This window comes from Acomys minous (genome assembly GCF_964271855.1).
Source record: "Acomys minous genome assembly, chromosome: 10".
NCBI classification, from domain to species: Eukaryota; Metazoa; Chordata; class Mammalia; order Rodentia; family Muridae; genus Acomys; species Acomys minous.
In genome coordinates this window covers 91,529,413-91,555,027 of record NC_140491.1, presented here as the reverse complement: position 1 = coordinate 91,555,027, position 25,615 = coordinate 91,529,413, and the positions used below count along the sequence as shown (strand labels likewise).

At 35.6% G+C, this 25,615-nt stretch overlaps 1 protein-coding gene across 1 annotated transcript in view; it reads left to right on the top strand.

Moving 5' to 3' along the window:
• The window catches only part of LOC311606691 (uncharacterized protein), a 401,544-nt gene extending 385,348 nt beyond the window's left edge, over positions 1 to 16,196 (top strand). The window contains exons 6-7 of the mRNA XM_084798037.1: positions 14,692 to 14,750; positions 16,099 to 16,196. The gene's annotated coding sequence lies outside the window, so the exon portion shown is untranslated. The remainder of the gene's footprint in view (positions 1 to 14,691; positions 14,751 to 16,098) is intronic.
• The last annotated feature ends 9,419 nt before the right edge of the window (positions 16,197 to 25,615 follow it).

Genomic DNA, 25,615 nt, shown 5'->3' with positions numbered 1-25,615 from the left:
ACATTATCAGAGTAACATGGTGGTGTGTTCCAACTAGGTTAAAACTTTTAATCTCTCCAAACATTGATCATTTCCTTAGTGAAGATATTCAATATACATTCATTCAGCTTTTAAAATTATATAATGTATTGTTACTGTGTATAGGCCCATTACTGCATAATAGCGTGCCATCGCCTTCTGCTCTTGTCAAACCATAGCTTCGTGCTCATTGCTTCAGCCTCTTCTCCTGCCCCTGCTTCCCAGACACTGCTGAGTGTTATGCTAGTCCTACCTTGAAAGAAATCAAGCTTTCAGACTCCATCGATCATGTTCGGTCATTTCTGTGTCTCACTTGTTCATTTGATTTTTCTTAACTGAATGATCACCATTCTGTGAATAAAGTTACAGCTGGGAGGGTTGCATTTTTTTTATATAGAATAGAATTCCATTCCTCATTGTCTTTATTCATTCATCAGTTGTTGACTTTCAGATTTTTTTTTTCTATTCCTGAGTTACTATGACTAAATTTCATAGTTCAGGTGTTTCTGCAGCATATTGATTTAATTATTTTGAAATATGAAAGCAAAACCAAAGTAATGATTAATGCAATGAAATAGTTGTGTGTTTTAATTTTTGAGAGACCTCATCACCATTTTCTACAATGGCTATGCTAATTTACGTTCCAACCAGGAACCTGTAAAGCTCCCTTTCCTCCATATCCCTGTCAGCATTTGCTGCCTTTTATCAGTTTTTGTTTTATTTTATTGAAATATAATCACATAATTCTCTCCTACAACTCTTCCTATGTGCTCTCAGTTGCCTTTTCAAATTCTTGGCCTTCCCTCCCTTTACTTTCATCATTACACACCAGTACAAATACAACTTGCTGAGTCTCTTTAATGATGTTTTCACATACATGACATCAAAGTTGATCTCTTGGCTTTGAGCAGCCAATTAGAGGGCTTATCAGGGGAGAAGACTACTCCAGCTCACAGTCTGCCTTAGCTGCCTGTAGGAGTGGAGCCTTGTGAGATTCCCTTCTTCTGCTTTAGCATGCCTATTGGTGTTTTCCTTGTTCAGATCCTATTTAGGCAGGCCTATTTGTTGTGTTATCATGGTAAAGCTTCCCTGTTACTCCTAAGAGACACCATCTCATAGCAGGTTTTTCTAATCCTCTAGTTCTTGTAATCTGTCAAAACCAAACTCGGTTCATTAAAAAAACAGAACCTACTACTAAACACTGAGCCATCCACCACAGCAGGCTCTCTGAGTCCTTTCTAACTAGGGTATACATGGTTCAGTCAATGGGAAAGTATGTCAACAAACTTCGCTTTTAAAAATTCTTCTTCTTATAGTTTAATATTTAGGATAAGAAATGTAAATATTTATGAGAAAAATATGTGATATTTTGATATTAGAATATTTTTAAGTTCTATGCTTTGCTAGCGTTTAAGCATCTTCCACAAACACAAAAAGACACATAGACACATGGACACACACATATACACACACTCACACACAGAGTGTCATATATATATTCAGCACTATCTTGATAAGCACTATCTAATAAAGTACTAACACCCTTTTAATTCCTATTAGCTGTTTAGGAACTATTAAATATCATATAACACACTGCATTTGTTGTGCTCTAAGAAAAGAATTCAACTAGTCTTCATTCCAAACATGCACACTTAAGCCAAACAGAATTCAAAAGTTTCTATCAGCATCTATAAAAATGTTCATACATTTTTATGCAAGTAAAGATGTTTAGAATGTTTTAGATATCATAGCTAACGCATAAGTAATGAAAAAAGTATACAAATGTACAAAATTACTTTTTGCCATAGCATATTAAGGACAGAGTTTATAGCAAATAACAAAATAAAATATTTTAAAATCATATACGTAGTGAGAGATCAAATTCCAAAATAATTATACATTCTAAAAATTACAACAAAAATGTGCCTTAAAGATGAAGTAAGCATCTTTGGCTATTTGTGTGTCATAGCCAAAGAAGAACACTCATAACTATCAACAAAAAAGGAAAGAAAAATATTTCAAACCTACCAATGTGTGAATAGATAAATGTATATAAAACATATTGAATGGATATGTATCTAAGGAAAATTTACAAATGAACAACAAACAAATGAAAATGTGTTGAATGTAATTAATCAATAAGGAAATGAAAACTGGAGTAGCACTATGGGACACCCAAACCACATTAGGATAGTATCTCTCTCTCTCCCCACTCCTCATTGGCCTTGCCCATTTGGGTTAAAGACAGTGAACCAGCAAAGGTGAGTTGGGCACTGGCCACAATCCACATTGTCCACCATACTGCGGATGCCTGAGGCCCACCCTAGCAGCTTTCTGCTTGGAGTTCTTTCAGCATGCTACTCTCCGGCCTGACCTAACTGAGACACAGACAACGAACTCAGCAAACCTGAGCTGGGTTCAAGCCTCAACATTCATTGTCCACCAATCCAAGGAGGCCTCTGGGGAGCCTTAGCAAGCCGACTCTAGCTCAGAGCTCTCTTCACCTGGTCCTGACCTGCCTAGCCCATATGGGAAACAGACAGTGAGCCCTTCAGAGGAACTTTCAAGTCTGCTAACACTATGGACAACCAGATGGCTAGAGGCCAGCACAAAAACACAAGCAACAAAACTCAGAGCCATATGATACCACCGTAAAACAGTGGGCCTAACACAGCAAGCACCATAGACACTAACACCGAGAAGCACAAGAAGAATATTTTAATTCTGGGGTGTCAAAAATAGCAGAAGCCTGGAAGGAGAAAAATAAATATTTCAAATAAATACAAGAAAATATATTCAAACAGATAAATGAAATGAATAAATCCTTTAAAGAATTACAGGAAAATACAATCAAACTGGAGAAACTTTGTTAAAACTAAAAAAATTTCTAACACAAAACTCCAAGAAATCGTGAATACTATAAAAAGACCAAACCTAGGAATGATTGAAATAGAGGGGGATCCAAGATGGTGGGACTGAACACACACCTCGTTTGGTCAGCAGGACAGCAAGAACTTATTCAACAACCTAAGGTCCAATCTGAGAACCACAAAACATCAGTACTGGTGACCCACAGGTGAGAGGGGTCCAAACTGTGTGTAGCAGAGTTGCATCTGGCCTCAAGCCACCCAGCAAAACAACAGAAAGCCTATATTCTACAAAATTTGAAAAATCTAATTGAAATTGAAAATTTTCTTGAGAGACACCAACTAATAAAATTGAACCAAGATCAGGTAAACAAATTAAATAGGCCTATATCTCCTAAGGAAATAGAGGCAGTCATCAAAAATCTCCCAGCCAAGGCCAGATGGGTCCAGGGAAGAATTCTACCAGACCTTAAAGAAGACCTAACAAAAATTCTCTAAACTATTCCACAAAATAGAAACAGAAGTAACATCACCAAACTCATTCTATGAGGCCACAGTCACCTTGATAGCTAAACCACAGAAAGACTCAACAAAGAAAGGAAATTCTGGACGAATTTCTCTTATGAACATTAGCAAATATACTCAATAAAATACTTGCTAACCTAATCCTAGAACACATCAAATGTATCACTCACAATGACCAAATAGGATTCATCCCAGGCATGTAGGTATGATTCAATGTACAGAAATCCATCAATTTAACCCACCATATAAACAAACTGAAAGGGAAAAAAAACCCATTATCATCTCCTTAGATGTCAAAAAAGCATTTCAATACCCATTCTTATTTAAAGTCTTAGAGAGAGCAGGAATACAAGGCACATACCTCAACATTGTAAAGACAATATACAGCCAGCCTATGGCCAACATCAAACTAAATGAAGAGAAACTTAAATCAATTCCACTGAAATCATGGACAAGACAAGTCTGCCCACTCTCTCCATGCCTCCTCAATATAGAACTTGAAGTTCTAGGTACAGCAACAAAGCAAGTAAAGGAGATAAAGGGTATACAAAATGGAAAGGAAGAAGTCAAATTATCACTATTCATGGATGACATGATAGTATACATAACTGACCCTAAAAATTCTACCAAAGAACTCCTGCAGCTGATAAATACTTCCATCAAAGTGGCTGGATACAAATCAACTAAAAAAAAAAATCAGTAGTCCTCCTGTATACAAATGACAAATGGGCAGAGAAAGAAATTAGGGAAACTCTACACTTTAAAATAGCCACAAATAATATAAAGTATCTTGGTGAGCTCTAACCAACAAGTGAAAGACTTGTATGAAAAAAACTTCAAGAAATTGACATATAATGGAAAAAGAGATAGCATCTTCAATGAATGGTGCTGGTATAACTGGATGGCTACATGTAGAAAAATGCAAATAGACCCATATTTATCACTGTGCACAATACTATAAAGTCCAAGTGGATTAAAGACCTCAACTTAAAACCAGACATCCTAAATCAGAAGGAAAAATGGGGAAGAGCCTTGAACTCATTGGCACAGGAGACAATTTCTTGAACAGAACACCAACAGTTCAGACTGTAAGACTAACAAGTAATAAAAGGGACCTCATGAAATTTAAAAGCTTCTGTAAGGGAAAGGACACTGTCAAAAGAACAAAACAGTAGCCTGCAGACTGGAAGATCTTCATCAACATCTGACAAAGAGCTAATATTCAAAATATATAAAGAACTCCAGAAATTAAACATCACCAAACAAAGTAATCAAAGTAAAAATTGGTGTACAGAACTAAATAAAGAATTCTCAACAGAGAAATATTGAATAGCAGAGAAACACTTAAAGAAATGCTCAACATCCTTCAAATCAAATTGACTCTGAGTTTCCATCTTACAGCTACCTGAATGGCAAGTGACAGCACACGATGATGAGAATGTGGAGAAAGAGGAACACTCCTCCATTACTGGTGGGAGTGTAAACTTGCACAATCATTTTGCAAATCAATTTGTCAATTTCTGAGGAAATTGGCAACAATTCTTCCTCAAGACCCAGCCATTACACTCCTGGGCATATATACCCAAAAGATGTGCTCCACCATTCAACAAGGACATTTGCTCAACTATGTTCATAGCAGTTTTATTCATATGAGACAGAATCTGGAAACAACCTAGATGTCCCTCGACCAAAGATTGGATAAAGAAACCATGGTACGCTTACAAAATGGAATAATACTCAGCTATTGAAAACAAGGAAATATTGAAATTTGCAGGCAAATGGATGGAATCAGAAATGATCTTGAGTAAGGTAACCAAACCCAGAAAGACACTCATGATATGTACTCACTTATAAGGGGGTATTAGTCACATAATACACGACAGCCACACTACAGTACACAGATATGAAGACGCTATATAACAAGGAAAACCCTAGGGAGAATGCTTAATTCTCATTCAGAAGGGAAATTAAAAGGACACCAGTAGCAGTTTAAGAGAAGAAACAGGACAGGACAGGAGACTACTGTAGAGGTTCTCTGAAAGACTCCACACAGCAGAGGATAGAAGCTGATGCTGAAACTCACAGCCAAACTTTGGGTGGAGTGCAGGGAGTCTTATGGACTAGTTGTGGGATGGAAGGACCTGGAGGGGACAGAAGTTCCACAAGGAGACCAACGGATGCAGCAAATCTGGATATGGAGTTGAACAGAGGGATGCACAAAGACAGGTGTACCAACCAAGGACCATGCATGGTAAGGACCTAGATCCTCTACTCAGATATAGACGACAGGCAACACAGTCTCCTTGTGAATCCCACAATATTGGCAATAGGGACAACCTCTGACATGGACTCCATCTTCCACTAGTCAATCACTTCCTCCTGGTGGGGTGGCATTCCTAGGCCACAGAGGATTGGATGCAAGCATTCTAGTTGAGATTTGATAGGCTGATGTCAGATGACAGGAGAGGGGGCCTCCCCCTTTCTGAGGGCTAGAGGATGGAGGAGGAGGATGCAGTAGGGAGGATGGAACAGAAAAGTGACAATGGAGGGGACAACAATTCAGATGTAAAGTGAAGAAATTAATTTTTTAAATAAAAAAATAGAGTTTAGGTAATTATCAGTCATCATATGAAGTTCCTTAATGAATGTTTTTTTTCTTTTACCCAAAGCCTTACTTACTTCTGGTCCATTTCACCCAAGTGTTTTTTTGGTTTTGTTTTTTTTTATTTTTTAGCACATCTAAAAGATAAGTCAATCAGACATTTTTTTCTTTTTTGGTTTAGCAGTATTTTTCATGTTATTTTTTTCTCCAGCTTTTTGTTTATTTGTTTTTTTTTTAAGTTGGGTTTCACTACATAACCCTTGTAAGCCTGAAACTGACTAAGCTGACTGTAAACTCAAAGAGATTCACCCACCTATGCTGTCATTTTCTTTTTCTTTTTTCTTGTTACCTTGTAACCCTCCTTCTCCAAAGTCTTTTGCACCTTTCAGCAGATAGTTACTATTATACATACAACCTTCTGCTTATGGGTAATCCTTTCTCCACATGTGGCTAGATGGATCTTAAGGATTATTTTCTTTTTTTTCTTGTTTAGACAATGGCAGAAAGGTAGCACGGACTGCATTCCAAATGCTCAGTGCACCTGATGTTCCTGTGATAGGAATGAGAGCCTCTGGATACTCTCTTTATTAACTTACCAGAGTGTAAGTTTCTAGATCAATATTATATAATGTGGCATTTGGACATAATCACGGTTTTATGAGGATGTTCTGTATTACTGCCAAAGATTTTTTCAGATGTTCTACTGTCTGCAACAAGTGAGGCAACAATGTATTTAATGAGTATAGAAAAAATCTGGCAATTATCTGAAATATAAGTATTGGGTCATTATTAGGATACTATTTACATACCTCCATTGCATGAAACATTTGTATTCAATACTCTTCATTGAAAAAAATTGAAACTTATCTTCTGAGTAATTAATGCAGCTCTGAGCATTTCCAATGTTTTGGATAAAAGTACTAAATAGCAATAAATCCCATATATTATGGTGCACAGCATCAGTCTTTGACAGAATAATGGTTCAGGTTTCATGATAAAATATTCTTTGACTGAGTTATGAAAAAAACCCATGCATCATTTCTTATTTGTTTTCTATTATGGAGATCTAATATGTGCCTTTGTGTATTGTGATATATAAATATATGTACATATGTATAAAAACATATGAATTTCTCAATAAAACACATCATTCCTTTATCAAAAAAGAAAATCAAAATCATAATAAAAGTTATATAATTGTATAGATCTGGGTAGAGGTTTAAGGTTTACCGCCTGTATTGTCCTTGGCTGGTGCCTTAGTTTGAGCGGGACTCCTGGGCCCAAATCTGCCTATCATAATGTACTACTTGTAGGCTTCTAGGACCCTCTGGATCCTTCTACTTTGCCATTCTCCTACTTTCTCACGTACTCTGGTGCCTCACCTTTGACCATGTCCCCTGGAGGAGGAGACCTGGTGGCACTCAGAGGAAGGACAGCAGGTTACCAAGAAGAGACTTGATACCCTATGAACATATACAGGGGGAGGAAATCCCCCTCAGGAACAGTCATAGGGGAGGGGAATAAGGGGAAAATGGGAGGGAGGGAAGAATGGGAGGATACAAGGGATGGGATAACCATTGAGATGTAACAAGAATAAATTAATAATGTAAAAAAATTTTTTGTATGAAAAAAAAAGAAAGTGATAAGAAAGAAAAAAAGTTATATAATTGTAATAATTATGGATGGTAATTGCAAGTGATAGAAATGGAGAATAATAATGATAACAAGAGGCAGAGAACCTATATCACTGCTGGAAAAAATGGAACCTTGTGTAACAACTGGGAAAAACAGTGTGTTTAATTGCTCAACATCTTTCATTTATAATTCCACAAAATTCAATGCTTCTAGATATAGAGCACATATTTAAGAGTAATGAAAACTTATATGGCTAGATATTTGTATATCATAGCCAAAGAAGAATACTCACTACTATCAAAAAGGAGGAACAGATTTCGAACTTATCAATGAGTGAATGGAAAAATGCATGTCAAACACACGTATAATATAACACAATACTGTTGAGGCAAGGTAGAAAAATTTGACACATACACAATACAATATCGTTGAACTTTGATGACACTTTGTGTACTGAAAAACAATAAACACAAAATGACAAATTTTGTATGATTCCATTTATATGACCTATCTGCTCTGGACAGTTTATAAAGAAATAAGTAGAACGATCATGACAGAAGGCTGAATAAAGAACACCAATTCATTACTTAGTGGACAATAAATTTCAAACTGTTAACATGTGAAGCTATAGACAATGAAGGTGGCTGTACAGCACTGTAAAAGTACTTAATGTCCTTGGAATGCTTGTTTAAAATATTGCAATGAGAAATGTCATTGCATACATGCTTTACCAAATTAAAAAAAACAAAATTTATAATATTCAGTTCAGAAGTAGTCCTAGTTAGGATCAGACTTCAGAAATAACCTAGTGTCATCTGAGGGACTCTTAAATGAAGGATTCTCCAGGAAAGATGGACATGTAACCATGTTTGTGAAAGGTTGTCTTGACTGATGATTGTTATAGAGAAGTCTAGTCCACTATATAATATGCTTTCTGAGTCCCTAAATCTTGAGTTCTGAAAATAAACACCCTCAAATGTAGCCACAGGTAATGTCAAAGAGCTTTTATGACCAGAAAGAATAAATTTGAAATTATTCTTTAAAACTAGAGAAATAGAATAATGTCAATAGTGGACAGCCATTGAGCTCAGAGACAGAAAACAAGACAAAGAAGGTTCTGGCTGATAACTTACACAACAAAGACTCAGTATACCCAGACTTCTTTATTATGGCTGTAAGAAAAATGAAATTTGTAATTGCTCTGTAGAAAAGTAGTATAAATAGAAAGATGTAATTTCTTTTTTTTTCCAGATTACTTTTTTTCTTTTTTTTCTCCTTTATTAATTTATTCTTGTTACATCTCAATGATTATCCCATCCCTTGTATCCTCCCATTCTTCCCTCCCTCCCATTTTCCCCCCATTTCCCTCCCCTATGACTGTTCCTGAGGGGGATTACCTCCCCCTGTATATGTTCATAGGGTATCAAGTCTCTTCTTGGTAACCTGCTGTCCTTCCTCTGAGTGCCACCAGGTCTCCCCCTCCAGGGGACATGGTCAAAGGTGAGGCAAGATGTAATTTCAAAAAATAAAAAATTGAAATATTGTGAAAGTGTAAAAATTAGACACTTTGAAAATAGTTATTAGAAGATAATGCTTACTGTAAGAAGAATATAGAATACCAAAAAAAAAACCTGAAGAGATTTTTAGGAAGAAATAATAACAATGGAATTGAATGAACCAGTTTTTAGCCAAAGCTATACGGAGCAGCCATAGACTTATGGAGCAATGCTAAATACACCATATATATGTATCTGTGTGTGTGTATGTATATTTTTGTGTGCATGTATATATATACATATATATGTGTGTTATGAGTGTATATATATATATATATATATATATATATTTCATTGGATGGTGTGAGTGATAAATATGTTATAAATACAATGGTCGTGTGTAAAATTTTCAAAATTGTGTAAATTTTAAAAATGCTTTACTAAAGGACTTATTGTTGACCTGTAAGACAGCCCCATTGCCTTTAGCATTATGTTTTTTAAGAGTTATTCTTGCCCCTGCTCTCCTTTTTGTAGGACCCACAAGGAGAGTGTGATGCCTATCTGCTACATGTAAAGAGGGGGTATAGGTCCAAATCATGCATGGTCTTTGGTTGGTGCATCCTTCTCTGCATTGTAATATGGTTATCCTGTATTAAGTGGCTAATATCTGCTGAGTGAGTATATATCATGCATGTGGGTTGTCCCATTCAGAATGACTGTTTCTAGTTCCATCCATCTGCCTGAAAATTTCAAGATTTCTTTGTTTTTCATAGCTGAATAGTATTCCATTGTGTAAATGTACCAGAGTTACTTTATTCATTCTTCAGTTGAGGGACATCTAGGTTTTTTCCAGATTCTGGCTATTATGAAGAAGGCTGCTATGAACATAGTTGAACAGATGTCCTTGTTGTATGGTAGATAATCTTTAGGATATAGTCCCAGGAGTGATATGGTTGGGTCTTGATGTAGACTTATTCACAATTTCCTGAAGATAGTGCCAGATTGATTTCCAAAGTGGTTATACAAGTTTCCACTCTCACCAGCAATGTAGGAGTGCTTCTCTTTCTCCCCATCCTCGCCAGCATGAGCTTTCACGTGAATTGTTGATCTTAGCCATTTTTATAGGTGTAAGATGGAATCTCAGACTTATTGTTAGATGCCATTCTTAATATGGCTTGAATGAAGATTAGCAGATGCCTTTCTACGGCTCATACTGAAAACAGAAAACAAGCTTTAATTGTTTGTTCTGTGCATGGCATCCAGCTCATATATTTATAATGTTAAGACTGTATAATTCTTGCGAGAATTTGTATGTTTTCAGAACAAAAGAACTGGACACTGATGAAGGATCAGACCTGACAGGAGTCACTTCTCTCGGCATGCAGGACTCTGACATCCTGCATCCTTCAGGTTCCAGCCCCAAGTGTTTGAGTTCTTGTTTTCATCAGAACGCGACAGCTCCCAGGACAGCTTCAAAGAAAGGTTACATACAAACTGGTCCTGTATCCTAGATTGCCCCACACAGAACTTATATTAACGCTGGAATTACTCAACAATAAAAAACTGAACCACAAATGCTATTAATGGTTTGATTAACCGTGTTCCCCAATTTTATTTGGGCCCCTACAAAGGTATTATTATCCTCAAATCAGCTGGAAGGAACCCTAAGAGAACAACCTCCATTTCCCCTAAGGGGGTGGGGTGGGGTGGGTGTTGAATAGGTTTATGTTTGCTCTCTTGGGCTACAGATGCTTGTTTTCATTGGGAGTAGGTTATAACTTATGACTGGCCTTATTCAGAGAGAAAATGAGGTTGGACACAGGAATGTCTCTCTTCCTCTTCCTCTATCTTTCTTTCATAGATATAGAGATAGGAGTTGAAAGGAAAGAAGGAGGTATAGAAATATATAAGGATGATAGGACAAAAAGTAGATTGTTAAACCTACTCCTCAAACTAAGGCCTTACTTGTTACTAACAAAAGGGGTTATCTTTAATTCATTGGTATAGAGATGTGTATACCGACACAAAATAATATTAACTTTGATATATTGATAGAGAATTCACATTTAAGACTATTCTCTACAGACCTTATATATATTTCCACTCTAATATGAGGCACTGAACCCATACAACTCAGGTTGTCAAGCCACACCACTTTACTTGCATCTTAGATAAAATATTAAGTAAAAGATGTCAGATAAAAATTATTTTGTTTTCATCTGTATGAATTTTAAAGTAGATAAAACTAATTTATTGATTTAAAATCCCACATAACCGTGTGTGTGTGTGTGTGTGTGTGTGTGTGTGTGTGTGTGTAGTCTGTAAGCACAACCAGCTAAGTCTATATGATATTACTGTGTACATGTTTTCAAGATTGACCAAAGGATATGATCTTCCCTGGAAAGAAAGGTTTTTCCATACTCAGCATTCATTAGATTTCTGAAAATGGCTATGGCCTCCTGGTTGTTCCCATGTCCACTTTAATATTTTCGGTTATCTTGTTAAGCTCATGTTTAGTTAGCCATGTTGTGAGATTTCATAGATGTAGCTTCTGACATTACTCAAAAGAATTGCTTCCTAGAAATATGTTTTCAAAACTGAATAGAGATGTTTTTGTCAATATGGTTCACTAGTTTAAAAGATGAGATTTAAATATTGATAGAAGAAAACAAAATTATGATTATTTATAGATGGCATATTTTATAAGCAAAAAACCCAGAAGACTCAACATGAAAATCATGAAAATTCATAGGAAGTTTCTGCAATGCTGTTAGCCATAATTTGAAAATATATATTCAAAAACTGGTACAGTTTCATATATGAGACAATCACTTAAATGACACAACTAAAATTCCTATTATAAACATCTAAGATATCTAGAGCATATCAATATCTACAAATGTAAATGTGCTCTAAGATCTTAAAAATTAAATTCCAAAGACATTAAAGGGTATGAAAAAAAGGTAAGAATTCCACATGAAACAGAAAAATACATTTAGGAATAGTAACATCCATTATGTAACAGAAGTATCAGAAATCTTGTGAATAAATTGTATAGTGGGCTTTCTTTGAACCATACACAGCTATCTAAAGGATATATGCAGGAGTGGTCTAGTCAGTTTCAAAAAGCAACATGCAACAGAAACCTGCCTGTCAGATATAGAAACTGTTCAAAAAAAAAAGTTCACAGTATTGCTTTAGAATAATATTAGTTGGGACCTGGAAATATGGTTCAATTATCACTCAAGCACAGGTACTTTAGCCTAGGTCCTCAGATCCCCACAGAAGGTCGCGTGCCGAGCAAGGTGCTCTTGTGATTGCCCCCACAATTGACAAAGCAGAGACACAGATTCCTTGGCCTTCTTGACCAGACCACCTATCAGTTGTTGAGCTCCTTGCCTTAGTGTTATGAGATAAGATGGAGAGAGGCTAGGGTAGACATCAAAAAACCTATCTCTGCACTTGTGCGTGCACATGCATGCACAAACACATGCACACACACACACGTGTGCACACACAGAATTAGTCAAATATAAGTTTCTGCTACAAAGTCAATGCCCAAAAGTAAACTAAAGCAAGAACAAAATCAATAATCCTAAGAGGGGAGTGACCAGCAAATCTTCACTTTCCACACTGGAAAGTAGATTGGGAAATGGATGTTCTATGTCACATCATCAAGGAATGCACACATTTTTCCTAAATGACACTAGAACACTAGACTCTCTGCACGGAGAATAAGTTAAGTGTCTCCCTGGTAGCATAGCTGTTCATAAGTTCTAAATTGGCTTAATACCTGTGTGGGAAAGGCAATACATTGGAACACTAATAGGAAAATCCTATTGACACCAAGGCAGAGGTACTTTTATTTTAATAATCTGCTTCTTTAAAAATAAAACACTATTCTAAAGATAAAATCTCTAAGATAGTTCGAATGAAGACTAGAGTCAGAGAAAAATGTTTACAAGGAACATAATTCATATTCTGGTAGTAATTCTCCATCTAACAACACTTGCTGCATGTATACAGAGCAAGAGTCCAGGTATTAAGAAAGCAACGACTGTCAAAAAAATGATTTTGCAAATAACACTCGTGTGTGTGTGTGTGTGTGTGTGTGTGTGTGTGTGTGTGTAAATGTTATAAATGTTTAATGTACACCTGTATGTGAATACATGTATACTTATCTATACATATGTAAATATGAATTTGTATATATGTATTATTATTGATGTTTATAATACATATAAAATTATAATGCATACACAATTAAAACTCAAAGTATCTATGGATTGATTTAAAGTTATGTTCTATTTTCATGGAAATATTGAAGTTGTTTAATGTGATTTTAGAATTTCTTTGAGGCCATAAGTTAAGTCAATGTTTTATTACATATTTTGATATTATTATTTTCCAAAATATCAATATATATTCGAGAAACATGTGTCACCTCACAGTGTCCTTTAACCTATTCAAATTTCTTTTTCTTATGTGCACAAATAGCATTATCTTCTGTCCTCAGAGAAACTTCTTTTACAGCAGAAAATTCACAGCTGCTCAAAATGTAGAAAATAACTTCCTGCAAAGTGTCAACCCTAAATTATATTTCTTAAGCTACAATACAAGCTTGCATCATTGTTCAAGGAATATTGGTGAAATGTGATAGAAAGGATTGCAAGAGCCACAAGGCTAGGATGTCTGTCACCAGACAGTGTCCTTTAGCCATGATAGGGACTCTCTACCATGAAAGTAAAACAACAGAATCGTCACAGGGATAAAACCACAACTAATGTGCCAGTATGTATTGAGAAAATCTCACAAGCTCTCCCATCCAGAAAAGATACAATGACAGTAGATGGCTGCTGAGACATGGAGGATCAGTCTTCTCTAGGGGTGAGCCCCTGATAGGATACTCAATCTCGTGATAAACATGTTTACTAAATAAACTCAGTAAGTTTTACAAACACACACACACACAAATACACAAATAATTAAATAAGAAGCTGAAAGTGTGGGATGAAATTATAGTGCTTATGTATCAAACTTTCAAAAGGTAAAAGTGTGAATAATTTCATAGAACAAATTTAATTTTAAATGTAACAATATTGGTATCTACTTGAATTCCTTGATAACTAGATATAAATAATCACTTGTATGTAATTACTTGAAATAAAAAGTGGGTATGAAATATATCTATATTCCTGATATTTCATATTAAGTAATAGTAACAGCACATGAAACATACACATGATGGAAAAATGAGCAGAGGTAAATAGTGGCAATGTAAATGCAAGACAATTTAAGATATCAAATGAGTTTCAAAACTACAAAGACTGGAGAGAGATACAGGGCTGATAAAAGGAAAGGAAGTAACATACTCAATCAAAGTAGGTGTTACCTGGGTCTGTTAAGGAGTAAGTGAGTTCATGTTTTGAGGTTCTCACAGGGAAACACAGCTACTCACAGACCCTGACCAATGACTGATACTACGCTATTAACACAGGCTGTCCTGTTTTTTTAAAAACATGTTGCTTAAGGAGGGATGCAGATCAAGCACTGAAGAAGTAATGGGACTGTAAAAGAATATACAGTTACAAGAGAGTGCAGCCTCTGGTAAGTTGATGACTCTCCAGTGGAAGATTGCCTTTCTGAGACTATCTGTGCAGTGTTAATTGGTCTGGAAGGATTCAAATAAATAGCACACAATATTGTGTGGGTAGAAAAATTAAGGGTGGATCTCAGAAGAGTTGGGGAATGAGGGTGGACATGATCAAAACTTATTGTATGGATCTCTCAAAGAACTAATAAAAAAAAAAAAGAACCAAGGACACATTTTAAATGAATGAGCAGATTAATTCCATTGGGAGCAGGTAAGTAAGAAAATCGCATCCAGTTATGACAAACGAATAGTTACCAAACCCAAATTTTTAGGAGCTGGATATTGTTTAATTATAATTAGATCTGTCTTGCTGGCTCAGAGTTTTGTGCCAACTTCTCTCCGGGATGGCTGAGTCCTACTGTGAACTTGTTCTCTAGCGGCCACTTCAGTAGGGATCCACGGGTGCAGAACAAGGTGATGACTCCGCTGTTAACAACGTCCGTATGCTACAACCTCAATTCTCGATCCTCTAAGAAACACAGATTTGGTCTCAACGAATGCTTAATAAACATTCTGGTTTAAGGTTTGAAGACGATTTTAAAACAGCACAAAGTGAAATAACTGAGGAAATGGGTTATGAAGGATTTTCAGTTTTCACAGGCTCATTATTGGGGACTGCCTTAGAATCTCCGAAGATCTCCTTCCTTGTTCTTCTCTCTTTTTCTGATCCTGGTTTATTTATTTTTTTTCCTCCTTTATTAATTTATTCTTGTTACATCTCAATGGTTATCCCATCCCTTGTATCCTCCCATTCTTCCCTCCCTCCCATTTTCCCCTTATTCCCCTCCCCTATGACTGTTCCTGAACAGAACACCAACAGCCCAGGCATTAATGTCAACAATTAATAAATGGGACCTCATGAGGCTGAGAAGCTTCTGTAAGGCAGGAGACACTGTCAAGAGAACAAAGCGACAGCCTACAGACTGGGTACTGATCCTGGTTTAAATTGAGAATGAATAACTTAATTTTTAGGGAGATGTGACGCTTTGTTGAAATGGCAACTTCTGCTTTCCTTGAAGACTAAGTTATTCCATGTTGTCTTCTGCTGAAAGCTGTCTTGTGGGAGGCCACGCGGTGTTTTTCTGGAAGAGAGGACGCATGATGTTTTGCCGGAAGCAGAGGCATGATAAGTCACATGATGGTGGGAAGGAGTGTAAAAGGAATCACAGACAGTGGGATGAGCTTTTAGCATTTCTACACTGTGCAACACTTTGCTGGTTTTTTACTGGTCTTTGCTTCACAGAGAGAAATGTTATAGAATATTTCTTGTGGTACTGTGGCTGATTTTGGCTGCCTCCACAGATTGTGCCACCTCTGTGGATCCGTGTGCTGTTTAGTGCTGGCTACTGGACTGACTGGAATGCTGGCACCCTGACAACACAGAGAGGAATTAGCCAAAGGAACTATGTCTAAACAGGTTCACCCCCCTTTTTCCTATTAACATTCTTTCTCCTCTTCCTCTGGTTGGTGGGCTAGATGTGAAATTGAATTTGTTTAAGAACCATAAATAAAGTGGGTTTTGAAAAATCTAAGCCTATACTTTGCAATGATTACAATGTTAGCCTTTCAGCATCTTTTAAGATCATTGTAAAGAGAAAAAGCTTATGGGAAGAAATATTTCTTGATCTTATTTGTCTTTAGAAGACTGTAGTGGAGAAGGTACTATGGGTCAGTTCACATCACGGCATACCAGAACATGGTTCTCTGGTAGCTTTCTCATTTACCCTTTTATTTCCTCAGGGCCCAAAGTCCATAAAGATGATGATACCCACATCCAGTTCCACAGTTTCCACAAATATTCCCTCATACCCCCTTAAATATGTATTTCACCCTCTTGTAGGAGATTCTAAATCAAGTCAAGTCAATAGCGAAGATTATAAAAAAGAGCATTTTAATTGAGCTAGATTCCCTGGTTTCAATTTCAAGAAGAGAAGGAAAAATGTAAAGCTGACTAATTACTAATTACATGTAAATATTTTATTTACATCATTTCTATCCCTTCCTATTCTTCTCTCCTCCTATACCTTCTCTCATGCTCTCTATTTCATCTCAAAATTTTAATCTCTCATACTTTAATTATTCTTATTATATTCACCTGTATTTTGCAGTGGTTTCTCCTCCTAGCCCCAAGTTCCTGGAATAAAAACTCAGACTCAAAATATTATTTACAAATATCTAGGCAATATAGCTAGGCTCTATAATGACTAGCTCATAATTTAAAATAACCCATTTATTATATTCTGCATTCTACTGGTTACCTTTGCTCAGGTACCATGTGTCTATCCTTCTCACATCTTCCTGGGAAAAAACTCCCTCATGTAGCCCTATCTCAGATTCCTTTCTGCCTCTCAGGTGTCCCACCTTCTATTTCCTGCCTCAGCTTTTTATTGGCAAGTGATCCTTCCATACAGACACAAAAAAATGTCTGCTACACACGTATGTGTATACAGATACACACACACACACACACACACACACACACACACAGACACACACATCATTTGACTCTATTGAATTCATTTAGTATTGCTTGTATGTACATGTATTTATGACTGACCACACTGAATTGGAAAACCTATAAGGAAGCACATCTTGGAGAAGATTTATACTCCCTCTATTAAGTAGATATTTCTCTTCATCTAAGTGAGGGCTTTTTCAAATTTCCCAGCCGCAACGGTATATCAACTGATATTGTTGTTAATGAAATCTTGCTCAGGAAAGCATATTGCTAAGATTTCATACATTCATCTTCCTGTCATGTCTGGAAGAATATCATTCAGAAGACGTCTTGGTTCTCTGGTTCTTAAATTTCTCCAAGCAGTCAGTGAATTTCCCTGAGATAGGTTTTGTTAAGTTGTTCATGCTGTCCTCAAACACAAGGTCCCCTGGCCTCATATCCTACAGACATGTAAAACCTTATCTTCTCAGTGTTGAATTATGACAACATCCCTTGTAAATTGTATATAAATTCTTTGTCAGATATGTTTTTCGTGTCTATGGTGTACTTTTTATAATACTGCTTTTAGAAAAGAAGATAACATTGTTGAGGTTTAATATATTATTTTATCTTTATAGTTTATGTATATTTTTCTAATTAATATTTGCATAATCTAAGCAGAAATAAATTTTGTTATATTATAGTATTTGTTTAACTATAGGCATTTTTCATCAAAACATTTTATATGGAATATAGTAAGGATAAAGTTTTGTTTCTTTTTTTTAATTCAAAATTGAATTATGATCACACTGTTCAAAAGATTGTTCTCTCCCATCTGAGTTACCTCAGAGACACAGTCAAAAATCAATAAGTTGATTTATGTGTTTTTTATTCTTAGTTTATTTCTTGACTGGATTCTGTTCCACTGCTGTTTATGTCTTTGTCCAAAGCAGCATTATTTCCTTGACTTCCGTAAGGTTTTATTTTTCTTAAAGAATCTCCATTCCCAGGAATTCTTGAAATCAAGTAGTTCTTATTCCCTCCCTCATTTCACCCTTTTAATAATCAACTTAATGGTTGAGATGAGTTACATATATATTTAGTGCTCAATATCTACCTGATAAATGTGCTGAGATTTCATTTAAGGTTGAATTTATATTCTTTATCATTTTTTTACTTTCCACCCCTATGACTGTGACTGAGGGGGACCTCCTCCCCCTGTATATGCTCATGAAAGTCTTCATTTACCAGGAAAGTGGGAGAGAGGGGAGGACATCTTATTGGGACTCTAGGTGAGAGAAGCATGGGAGAATTGGGAAATAGAAGGATCCAGAGGGTCCTAGAAACCTATAAGAAGAACATTATGATGGGCGAATCTGGGCCCAGGGGTCCTGCTCAAACTATGGCACCAGCCAAGGATAATACAAGCAGTAAACTTCGAACCCCTACCCAGATGTAGCCAATGTTAGCATACTTTTTCTTCTAAAACTCAAGTATTCCTTATGTTAGTGCTTTTTTATTTTTCCTAATTATCTATATATTTCAATGTAGAATTTTCTATATCTTCTAATACATATATTTATATACAGGTACATATATGTGTGAATTGTGATAAACTTAATTTCAACATTTTTTTTTCACTGAATACGTGTCTTATGATGTTGTAGACTTTGAACATTTTTAGACCTACATTATTTGGGGTTCTTTCATGCTTACACCTCTCTTCCAACCCACCTATCTTAGATAGGGAAAAAAAGAGGTTAATGGGAAGAGAAGTAGATCTTTTTAGACTCAGTTCCTTGGAACGATTCTACTGGCATAGTTGGCAGGATTTCAATAGGTCAGTTAAATAGCAGACTAGTAAATCAACGAAGGTGGCTGCAACAGCAGCAGCTGGAGCCCAGAAAGGCAGTTGGAACCCGGAGCAGCAGCAGAGCATGGAGCCTGGAATTGCTCGCTGGAGTGGTTCTCTCTAGAAGGGTCTTGAAGTGGAGTGAGGAACAGCCAAGATCAGAAAGATCTGTCATGTATATATCCTCTCAGAATCCGTTACTATGATGTTTATAAGCTGGCAAGCACCATGCCCCCTGCATGAGACAGTTCCTCTTCCAGTGGACAAACATCATCTGTTCTCTCACAAGTCTGTTTTTTTGTAGAAAAACACTACACACCTTTATATAAGTCTGTTTCATATACCAAACTTGGGATCAAAACAAAAATCTGTTTACACCCTCTACATGATGTATTTCATTTCAATTTATTTTTCACTGATTTTAAAAAAAATAAGTACTTTTCTTCCTGTCCAAGTGTGATTTTCTAGGTTACATGTGCTGGGTAGACAGACAGACAGACAGACAAACAGACAGACCGAGTTAACATCAGGAGGAACTATAGCTAAATTCATAAAGAACTTATAAAGCATAAGAGCTCATAGCTATTGTTTTTAATCTTTTATAAGCCTACTTAACTCAGTGTAATAAACATTGCAGGATAAAGGGTGCATGCTGGTTGCTGTCATGCCTTGCAACAAAATGGCATACACTACTCAGCAGTGGCAGGTTATTATGGAAGATAAGTAAGTAAAAAGCTAGCATTATCCCTACTTAAATATGAGGATAACAATAATTAACTCAATTACATTTCATATATGTATATACTACAACTTTAGCAATGTAACAGGTGTGGTTGTTTATTTATTTGATTTTTAATACATCTTTTAAAATGAATTTTCTTTGATTTTTATTCTGTGTGTGTTGGGTGTGAGAAGGCAGTCACATATTCAGTGAAAAAATGTTGAAATTAGGTATATAAAAATATACACACTACTTGTATAAATATATGTATTAGAAGATACAGAAAATTCTATATCGAAATATATAGATGTTTTGGAAAAATAAAAAACCCCTAACATAAGGAATACTTGAGTTTTAGGAGAAAAAGTATGCTAACATATAAAATTTTAAAAAATGATAAAGAATATAAATTCAATCACAAATGAAATCTCAGCACATTTTTCAAATAGATATTAAGCACTAAATATATATATGCAATTCATCTCAAATATTAAGTTGATTATTAAAAGAGTGAAATGAGTGAGGGGATAAAAACTACTTGATTTCAAGAATTCCTGGGAATGGAGATTCTTTAAGAATCCTGAAAAGAAATCTCTGATATTCAATCACAGGAGTCAGTTATCTGGGCAATGTGTGTGTGCCTCAGGGATTGGACCTAGGTTATCAGGCTTGGGGACAGTTATCTTTGTGGCCTGAATGATCTCAGTGACACTAATGTTTTATAAAAACAGCATAAATTGAAATATGAAACATTCTGTAATATAAACTTAGGAAATAATATATTAGTAATGTCTCATAAAATCGGTACTGGTGTATGTGGAAGTCAAGCTATTTGATTTTTGACAAACATTTATCAAACATAATTGATGTTTGACACTTTACTACTAAAAAACAGTACATTATCAGGTTGGTTGGAGGTTAAAAGCTGTAGCCCACCAAAGGTGGTTATCACTATACATTTAATCCATAACTGCATGACTTATCATCAATAAATACAAAATTCTGATAGTTTTCAGTTTCTTAGACTCAGAATTCTGTGTAATTTCATATTTATTTTTAATAAAGTTATTTCATGTTACTTTTTAACAAATAGACTAAACAAGATTTGATTATGTTTTTAAAATGTTTAGTTTCTATAGAAAAAATACAATTTTGAGAATTAAAGATCAGTGAAAGGATATTTTAAAAAAACTCAACAACATTATGTAAATATAGGATTAATAAAGAAGAGTAATGTTTGCCATAACAATTCTTGTTAAGATATTAAAAATTATTTATAGAACTATTTTTTTAAAATGTGCTTTTGGTAAACTTTCAATATCTAGTTAATATGCATTTGGTATTGCACAAACATTTGTTACCTATTTTATGATATCTGTTTTCTTGATAATTAAAATACCATTTCTTAAAGGGAATAACGTTGCTGATCATTATCCTAAACAATGATTTCACTTGTGATTTTACAACAACCTATGCATTTATAAGAATGAGGATTACCTCAACATGCTGAGATTGCCTTATGTAGATTCTATTTAATAGGCTAAGAAAAATACAATCACTCTGTGTAACATGTTATGTTTACTCCAGAAGAAAAGCATATGTCTGCATATTTGTTTATATTTAAAATGAAAACAGAAACAGAAACCTCTTGTAAACAACACTGTGCAGAGGAAAGAAATCAGATTAAATGAATATCAGAAAAAGAGACCAAGCATATTCCACTCTATATTATAGATTCTTTAGCAGGTACTATTAACATTATATGACCATATTTTCTATAACAGAGTAATAATGAGCTACATTCCATTCTCTATCACAAGCACAAGTTCTAAACAAGTTCTAGAGTTCTGTAACATAATCCTCACAGTGTCCAGGTTTCAATTAGAAATGACTCACAATATTGACAAGAAAGGATTCCAAACACCAGAGGCAATAAATTGATGTCTATACTGATTTAACAGAATGGTTAGAATTAGTTGATGAAGATCTTTTTAAAAATTACAAAAATCTTCAATGATCAGTTAGGAACTTATCAGGACTAAATTAAAGTGGAATGTCAAGTTCCCACAAAGATTATACATAAAAATGTGAACATTAGGCATTTAAGAAATACAAATATTATAACTGAACATGTAGTAGAATATAATAAGTACAAAAATAGAAAATTATGTAAATGAATTATGGCCAAAATACAAGGAATCTGGCAAAAACACAACTCCATGGATTCAGGACGTGCACCAAACTTCAAAGGATATATGTTTCAAAAGACTCACAGCAAGAAAAATCTTAGTGAGACTTTTGAAATATAAATGCAAACCATCAATTTTAAAAAGAGGTAAAATTCACATTATCCAAATGCAGTGTATGTGAATGGCTTATTGGAAAAGGTAGTCTCAGCTGGAAGTACCCAAAGATTTTGAAGAATGGAAGGGAAAAACCTTTTAAGTCAGTCCCCTGGTCAGCAAAATCATATAGTGGGTAAAAGATAATGAAGAGACACATTACTGTCCAAAGTCCTAAGAGTAAAAGAGAGAGTGCTCACCATTAAATGAAGGCATCTATATCTACCCCTAATCCAACGTTCAGGGAGTAAGGATTGAAAAGAATGTCAGAGCCTGAGCATGGAAGCAGCGTACATAATGTCTTCTATATAGTATCTGTTTCTTGCACACACAAACTCAGAGACAAATAGATGGATGTAGTTATCAATGGCATCATTATAATATGGTGTGTTAAATGAAACCATCAGTAAAGTACCAACTTCCATACAGCCACCATGATGAAGGTAATTGAGTAGATACATTAAGTCATTACATTGATTTGTACAGAATCTAATATTATGTTAATCTAACATTATGTAATTTCCTAATTTTGCATTGGATATAGTTTATCTTAGTAAGTAAATTTAAATTATGAAAGTTATCTTTAATTCATTGTGCTTCAAAATTGTTCTTTGAACTTATCTTGTCCATACTGACCCCTCACACACTATTCCTTCAAGGACATTTTACTCCCAGCTTCATGTCCTCCTTTTATAATTTCATGGAGTATACTGTGACCTACAGATCATGAATATTTATATGTGACATTAGCTAGCCCAGGAGTGTTGTCCTGAAGTCAGTCACTCTTTCTCTTGGTTTTCAAGTCTCACCCCCTTCCGTGAGTCCTTATACTGTCCTTCGATTCTGTGCTGCCTGTGAGAGGCCCATCATCCTTCTGAGATGGCCATGCTGTCAGTTCTGCTCAGGCATTCTCAGCCTGTGCTCTAGTATCATAAAGGTCCAATAGATGATTAAATTGATGCTTTGTGGTCACATCTGTCCCAGTACACATCATCACAGATCCTCTCTGCCTAACACTGATCAATTGTTTTCTATCTACAATCTACTCTCCTTCTAGATAGTCAACCTTGAGCACTAAGGCTTCTTTTCCACTTGGATTTTATTTGGCATGTATCCCATCAGTGAGTGGATCAGGCTTGATTTTTTTCATCAATGGCCCTCCAGTCTCTCCCCAGGTCCCTCACCTCTATTGATCCGTTTACAGCTTAGATTTTGCTATAGCCTTTGAGCTGAGATTGTCACCAGGTTTGAATCAAATCCTCAGTTCTGTGCAGATCTATCAGATTAATCTTCTGGAAACGCCCCTTTCTTTCACCTGACTCTGTGCAAATATGTCCCACGGTCCGCAGCCTGAAGTATACAAATTCCAGCCTCTCTTTGAAGAGTTACCAATCTAGGCCAATGTGAATCTACATCCCAGTCAAGGTGTATATGAATGAACTTGAACATGAACATACACTTTGGCCACCTTCAGTATTTGAAGACCTCATCCACTTCTGCCCATATCCAGAACCTAACCCTTTTCCTCAAAATCTGCATCAGCATCTACTTTCGCCTTGAATGTCTCTATAAACATCAAATCAGAGAGAGACAGCATTTCCAGCTGTGTTCTGATATTCTATCTTTATATTAAATTACACACTTCTTTGAAATTGATGTTATTTACAGTGTTTTCTTTTATTGATATTTCAATTTTACATTGGGTTTAGAGATTTTTTTTTCATTTGCATGCGTCATAGTCATTTTCTTCTTGAAGCTCAGAGCTGTTCATTTTCTTCTTAGGTCCTCCATTGCCTAGTACAAGACTAAATATGTACAAGTCACCTGACAACAGTATGCAGAACGATATTTAATGTTACATGGGATTTCTAGTTTATTCAATGAAACCTATTTTTAAAAAATACCCATTTTTCTTTACAAATTATTTAATAACCCATTCAACCCTTCCAGCTTACCATATGCATGTAAAAATAAAGTTTACTCATCATCAACAACAAAATAATTCTGTTTCCATTTGACTTAAATCTTTCACCTTTAATTTACTCAGGATTGCCCAAAGTAAGGACTCTGTCCTTCACTGAATATCCAAGAGTTGCCTTGCTGCCTGCCAGTGTCTACTTTATCTATCACTTGCTCTAGTAAGGTGCATCAAGAAAAATCGTATCATACCATGCCTTTGTTCAAAACTCCCCATGCTTCATATTCACTGAAAGGTAGATTTTTATGTTTAATGAATGATGAGAACAGACTTTATCACCTGACTTTCTTTCCACAGGCCTAAGTCTACCCTGGAGGGGTATTGACCTATTAGAAATGTCTTTCAAAAGCACAATCCACGCATGCAGGGCTCTGTCTCCCTGTACCATCCTTTTCTCTAAAATACTCAGTCTGAAATTTATCAGAAAAGTTTTACTCTTTCAAGGTCTAGATTGCAAGGACTTTCTATAACACTATAAAACTCGAGTAAAATGAACATTTTCTCCAACTATTATCGCAGCTTGTTTTTTTTATATCCCCTGCATTATTAAAAATATACATTTAGTCTTCAAACAACATGTCTTTCTTCTAAAATACTCATTTCCATTTAATTTTAATTTATATTTTAATGAATGCATTAAAACATAAAAATTACACACAGACATAGATCATCATCTTATGTCTCAAAGTATATGTACATCATAGGTTGTTTAATTCAGAACACACATTCAAATCCTTTCTTCGGTATGTTTATCTATAATTAACCTGCTGTGAGTATCACACCAGAGGTCTTCATTCCCTGCAACTATGACTCAGCCCCTCCTGAGCAACAATCTATATTATCTCTCTGCTGCATCCTCACTGGTTTGACAATCAGGTTTTTATTTCTCCTCAAACGTGTTACTTCTTGAATAAGAACAGTCACTGTCATTATTGTGTCCCAAAGCCCTGGTATAAACATAGTACATCCTGGAGGCGCAATGAATATTTATGAAATACATGAGACCAAACGTCTCCAGAGCCCAGACTTGCATCTTAAAGAAACTCACTAACGGATGCCGCATTTCCAATAACCTATGTGATTATTTACAATACGCAGGAATGTCCAATAAATTACCTCTTTTCCTGCAAGCACTGTCACTCAGTTAATGCAGCATTAGTACACAGTACTTAAAATCAGTTAAAGTCACAGTTACTAAGTAAATCTAAAAAGTACCAATAGCATAATGTCTATCATTTAACATGGTCTAATACAGCATTTCTAGCAGTTTCACAGCATCATAGGTTAACTTTTTTTTAACATGGTACTATTATCACAGTCTTCATTTCCATGATGTAGCCTCATACAGAAAAGCTACACCTCGTAGCTCAGCACTCATACACAAAGCACGTGAGGAAGCAGGGAGGGAACCCACCGGAACTGCTTTAGAGGCTAATCTCAAGCATAATACATCCCATTACAACTGATTTTAGTGCAACAGACTGAAAAC